The following is a 6,497-nucleotide window of genomic DNA, read 5'->3' on the forward strand; positions in this document are numbered from 1 at the left end:
ATAACCACCCGATCCCACTCATATACTTGTCCAACCCGTGCTTGAAACAATCGAGGGACCCCACCTCCACAATGTTACGCGGCAATTGGTTCCACAAATCAACAACCCTGTTACTGAACCAGTATTTACCCAAGTCTTTCCTAAATCTAAACTTATCCAATTTATATCCATTGTTTCGTGTTCTGTCCTGTGTTGATACTTTTAATACCCTATTAATATCCCCCCGGTTATGTCCATTCATCCACTTGTAAACCTCTATCATGTCACCCCTAACTCTTCGCCTTTCCAGTGAATGCAACTTAAGCTTTGTTAATCTTTCTTCATATGAAAGATTTCTAATTTGGGGAATTAACTTAGTCATCCTACGCTGGACACGTTCAAGTGAATTTATATCCATTCTATAATATGGCGACCAAAACTGAACTGCATAATCTAAATGGGGCCTAACTAGAGCAAGATATAGCTTGAGAACCACACCAGGTGTCTTGTTACTAACGCTGCGATTAATAAATCCAAGTGTCCGATTTGCCTTATTACGAACATTTATGCATTGATCCTTTTGTTTTAAATTCTTACTAATCATAACTCCCAGATCCCTTTCGCAATCCGACTTCGCAATCACAACACCATCTAGCTCGTATCTTGTAACTCTATCATAAGAACATAAGAACATAAGAACAAAGGTAACTGCAGAAGGCCTATTGGCCCATACGAGGCAGCTCCTATTCTATAACCACCCAATCCCACTCATATACTTGTCCAACCCGTGCTTGAAACAATCGAGGGACCCCACCTCCACAATGTTACGCGGCAATTGGTTCCACAAATCAACAACCCTGTTACTGAACCAGTATTTACCCAAGTCTTTCCTAAATCTAAACTTATCCAATTTATATCCATTGTTTCGTGTTCTGTCCTGTGTTGATACTTTTAATACTCTATTAATATCCCCCCGGTTATGTCCATTCATCCACTTGTAAACCTCTATCATGTCACCCCTAACTCTTCGCCTTTCCAGTGAATGCAACTTAAGCTTTGTTAATCTTTCTTCATATGAAAGATTTCTAATTTGGGGAATTAACTTAGTCATCCTACGCTGGACACGTTCAAGTGAATTTATATCCATTCTATAATATGGCGACCAAAACTGAACTGCATAATCTAAATGGGGCCTAACTAGAGCAAGATATAGCTTGAGAACCACACCAGGTGTCTTGTTACTAACGCTGCGATTAATAAATCCAAGTGTCCGATTTGCCTTATTACGAACATTTATGCATTGATCCTTTTGTTTTAAATTCTTACTAATCATAACTCCCAGATCCCTTTCGCAATCCGACTTCGCAATCACAACACCATCTAGCTCGTATCTTGTAACTCTATCATCATTACCTAACCTCAGAACTTTACATTTATCAGCATTAAACTGCATCTGCCAATCCTTTGACCATTTCAAAACCCTATCTAGATCAACTTGAAGTGATAGTGAGTCCTCCTCCGAATTAATTTCCCTACCGATTTTCGTATCATCGGCAAATTTGCAAATGTTCCTACTCAAACCTGAATCTAAATCATTTATATATATTATAAACAACAGAGGTCCCAGGACAGAGCCTTGAGGCACTCCACTTACAACATTTTCCCACTCTGACTTGATTCCATTTATACTAACTCTCTGTTTCCTTTGGTATAGCCATGCCCTAATCCAGCTTAATATAGCACCCCCAATACCATGAGACTCTATTTTTTTAATCAGTCTTTCATGTGGCACTGTATCAAAAGCTTTGCTAAAGTCAAGGTATACAACATCGCAATCCTTACCACTATCAACTGCCTCAACAATGCTAGAATAAAAAGATAACAAATTTGTTAAACATGAACGGCCATTTATAAAACCATGTTGCGACTCAATTATTAATTTATGTTTTTCAAGATGAAGACGAATTTTATTTGCTATTATAGATTCGAGTAACTTTCCCACAATAGACGTTAGGCTAATTGGTCGATAGTTAGACGCAAGTGATCTATCTCCTTTCTTAAAAACTGGTATCACATTAGCAACTTTCCAAAACTCTGGCACTCTGCCTGACTCTATTGATTTATTAAATATGGTTGACAGTGGGTCACAAAGCTCCTCTTTGCATTCTTTAAGCACCCTAGCAAACACTTCATCCGGCCCTGGGGATTTGTTTGGTTTGAGTTTTACTATTTGTTTAAGAACATCCTCCCTGGTAACTGCTAAACTCGTCAACCTGTCCTCGTCCCCACCCACATAGACTTGTTCGGCTGAAGGCATATTGTTAAGTTCCTCTTTAGTAAATACAGATACAAAATATTTATTAAAAATACTACTCATCTCTTCATCACTATCTGTTATTTGACCTGTCTCAGTTTTTAATGGACCTATCCTTTCCCTAGTCTTAGTACGATATAACTGAAAAAACCCTTTAGGATTTGTCTTTGCTTGCCCTGCTATGCGAACTTCATAGTTTCTTTTTGCTTTCCTTATCTCTTTTTTAACATTTCTAACCAGTTGTACGAATTCCTGTTCTAAAGTGACCTCCCCATTTTTAATCCTTTTGTACCAAGCTCTCTTTTTACCTATAAGGTTCTTCAAATTCTTTGTTATCCACTTTGGGTCATTAGTATACGATCTATTCAATTTGTATGGTATACTACGTTCCTGTGCTTTGTTTAGAATATTCTTAAATAAGTTATATATTGAATCCACATCGAAATCCCCATTTAAGTCACCTATCGCTGGGTTCATGTCTCGCTCCAAGACCGGCCCACACCCCATACCCAAGCCTTTCCAATCAATTTGACCCAAAAAATTTCTTAGGCTATTAAAATCAGCTTTTCGAAAATCTGGCACTTTAACAGAATTTTCTCCTACTGGTCTATTCCATTCTATGCTAAATCTGATTTCTTTGTGATCACTGCTCCCTAGCTCACTCCCTATTTCGATGTCATTAATTTGCGTTTCCCTGTTAGTTAACACTAAATCTAAAATATTATTTTCCCGTGTTGGTTCCTTAATGTGTTGCGTAAGAAAGCAATCGTCAATTAATTCTAGAAAATCTTCTGCTTCACTATTCCCTGTTTTGTTCAACCAGTTTATTCCGCTAAAATTAAAGTCACCCATGACATAAATACTGTTAGATCTAGATGCTCTAGATATTTCATCCCATAGATGCTTTGCTTCCATTCTGTCTAAATTTGGTGGCCTATATATTACTCCTATTATAATATTATTAGCTTTTTCGTTTAATTCAATCCAAATAGTTTCTGTGTGTGGCTCTGTTTTGATTCCCTCTTCGAGACTACATTTCAAATTGTCCCTAACATATATGGCTACTCCACCTCCTCGTCTAATATATCTATCTGTGTGAAATAGTTTAAATCCATATATTTGATATTCAGCTAATAGTTCTCTATTTTCTACATTCATCCACGTTTCGGTAAGTGCAATAATATCTATTTTTTCTGTGCAGACAAGAGCATTTAATTCGTTAATTTTATTTCTTAGACTTCTACTGTTAGTGTAATATACCCTAAGTGAATTGTTATTTTGCGGACCTTCTCTTTCCCTGATCGTTTTGCCAATTCCTTTCTCCCACAAACACATACTTTTATTACCTCCTTCCTCCAAATCAATTCCCATACCTCTATCTACTAACAGTTTAAACCCAAACAAACACCTCTAACCACTTCTTCTAGCGAGTTCGCAACAGCAACAACCCCAGCTCTCGATAGATGCACCCCATCACGAGCATACATTTCATTTCTTCCATAGAAGTGTTCCCAGTTGTCTATGAAAGATATTGCATTTGATTTGCAATATCTTTCCAGCCGGCAATTGACACCAAGTGCCCTCGATATCCATTCATTTCCCACTCCCTTTCTTGGAAGAATGCCACATATGATCGGGATTCCTCCCTTGCTCCTAACTAACTCTATGGCTGTTTTATACCTCTGAATCAGTTCCTCACTCCTGACTCGACCAACATCATTTCCTCCCACGCTAATGCAAATAATGGGATTGTTCCCATTACCAGCCATAATATCATTCATGTTGTTTATAATATCACCAATGCCAGCTCCGGGATAGCAAACCCTTAACCTGTTCCCCCTATCTCTAGCACAAAACGTTCTATCCAAATACCTTATCTGGGAATCTCCCACAACTAATGTTTGCTTAGGTACTTCCTTTACTTTCTGAGGGGCCTGCGCTTCCTTTCTCTTCGTTGCTTTCCCTTTTGCGCGATCCACAGTCTCTCCACAGCACTCGTCCTCCAAAACGTCAAATGAATTTGAAGTTGCTATGGCGTTTGAAGGCGGCTTTATCAAAGTCTTCTTAAGGCCCCTGTCTTTCGCAACTCTCCAAGACGAGGTCCCTTTACTGCTGGTCTCCTCCTTCGTTACTTCTCGTTGTTTTTTAAGCTGACGCACCTCCTCCCGCAGAGAGTCCAACTCTGTCCTCAGGGCTCCCACTAGAGTCACCAGGTCCTTCACTACAACTTCCATATTGCTATGATAATATAACAAATATCATATCATTACCTAACCTCAGAACTTTATCATCATTACCTAACCTCAGAACTTTACATTTATCAGCATTAAACTGCATCTGCCAATCCTTTGACCATTTCAAAACCCTATCTAGATCAACTTGAAGTGATAGTGAGTCCTCCTCCGAATTAATTTCCCTACCGATTTTCGTATCATCGGCAAATTTGCAAATGTTGCTACTCAAACCTGAATCTAAATCATTTATATATATTATAAACAACAGAGGTCCCAGGACAGAGCCTTGAGGCACTCCACTTACAACATTTTCCCACTCTGACTTGATTCCATTTATACTAACTCTCTGTTTCCTTTGGTATAGCCATGCCCTAATCCAGCTTAATATAGCACCCCCAATACCATGAGACTCTATTTTTTTAATCAGTCTTTCATGTGGCACTGTATCAAAAGCTTTGCTAAAGTCAAGGTATACAACATCGCAATCCTTACCACTATCAACTGCCTCAACAATGCTAGAATAAAAAGATAACAAATTTGTTAAACATGAACGGCCATTTATAAAACCATGTTGCGACTCAATTATTAATTTATGTTTTTCAAGATGAAGACGAATTTTATTTGCTATTATAGATTCGAGTAACTTTCCCACAATAGACGTTAGGCTAATTGGTCGATAGTTAGACGCAAGTGATCTATCTCCTTTCTTAAAAACTGGTATCACATTAGCAACTTTCCAAAACTCTGGCACTCTGCCTGACTCTATTGATTTATTAAATATGGTTGACAGTGGGTCACAAAGCTCCTCTTTGCATTCTTTAAGCACCCTAGCAAACACTTCATCCGGCCCTGGGGATTTGTTTGGTTTGAGTTTTACTATTTGTTTAAGAACATCCTCCCTGGTAACTGCTAAACTCGTCAACCTGTCCTCGTCCCCACCCACATAGACTTGTTCGGCTGAAGGCATATTGTTAAGTTCCTCTTTAGTAAATACAGATACAAAATATTTATTAAAAATACTACTCATCTCTTCATCACTATCTGTTATTTGACCTGTCTCAGTTTTTAATGGACCTATCCTTTCCCTAGTCTTAGTACGATATAACTGAAAAAACCCTTTAGGATTTGTCTTTGCTTGCCCTGCTATGCGAACTTCATAGTTTCTTTTTGCTTTCCTTATCTCTTTTTTAACATTTCTAACCAGTTGTACGAATTCCTGTTCTAAAGTGACCTCCCCATTTTTAATCCTTTTGTACCAAGCTCTCTTTTTACCTATAAGGTTCTTCAAATTCTTTGTTATCCACTTTGGGTCATTGGTATACGATCTATTCAATTTGTATGGTATACTACGTTCCTGTGCTTTGTTTAGAATATTCTTAAATAAGTTATATATTGAATCCACATCGAAATCCCCATTTAAGTCACCTATCGCTGGGTTCATGTCTCGCTCCAAGACCGGCCCACACCCCATACCCAAGCCTTTCCAATCAATTTGACCCAAAAAATTTCTTAGGCTATTAAAATCAGCTTTTCGAAAATCTGGCACTTTAACAGAATTTTCTCCTACTGGTCTATCCATTCTATGCTAAATCTGATTTCTTTGTGATCACTGCTCCCTAGCTCACTCCCTATTTCGATGTCATTAATTTGCGTTTCCCTGTTAGTTAACACTAAATCTAAAATATTATTTTCCCGTGTTGGTTCCTTAATGTGTTGCGTAAGAAAGCAATCGTCAATTAATTCTAGAAAATCTTCTGCTTCACTATTCCCTGTTTTGTTCAACCAGTTTATTCCGCTAAAATTAAAGTCACCCATGAAACAGGTAAATACTGGTCGATTGCGTAACAGGTAAATACTGGTTCAGTAACAGGGTTGTTGATTTGTGGAACCAATTACCGCGTAACATTGTGGAGGTGGGGTCCCTCGATTGTTTCAAGCGCGGGTTGGATAAGTATATGAGTGGGATTGGG

Source organism: Procambarus clarkii, chromosome 10, assembly GCF_040958095.1.
Source record: "Procambarus clarkii isolate CNS0578487 chromosome 10, FALCON_Pclarkii_2.0, whole genome shotgun sequence".
Classification (NCBI taxonomy): domain Eukaryota; kingdom Metazoa; phylum Arthropoda; class Malacostraca; order Decapoda; family Cambaridae; genus Procambarus; species Procambarus clarkii.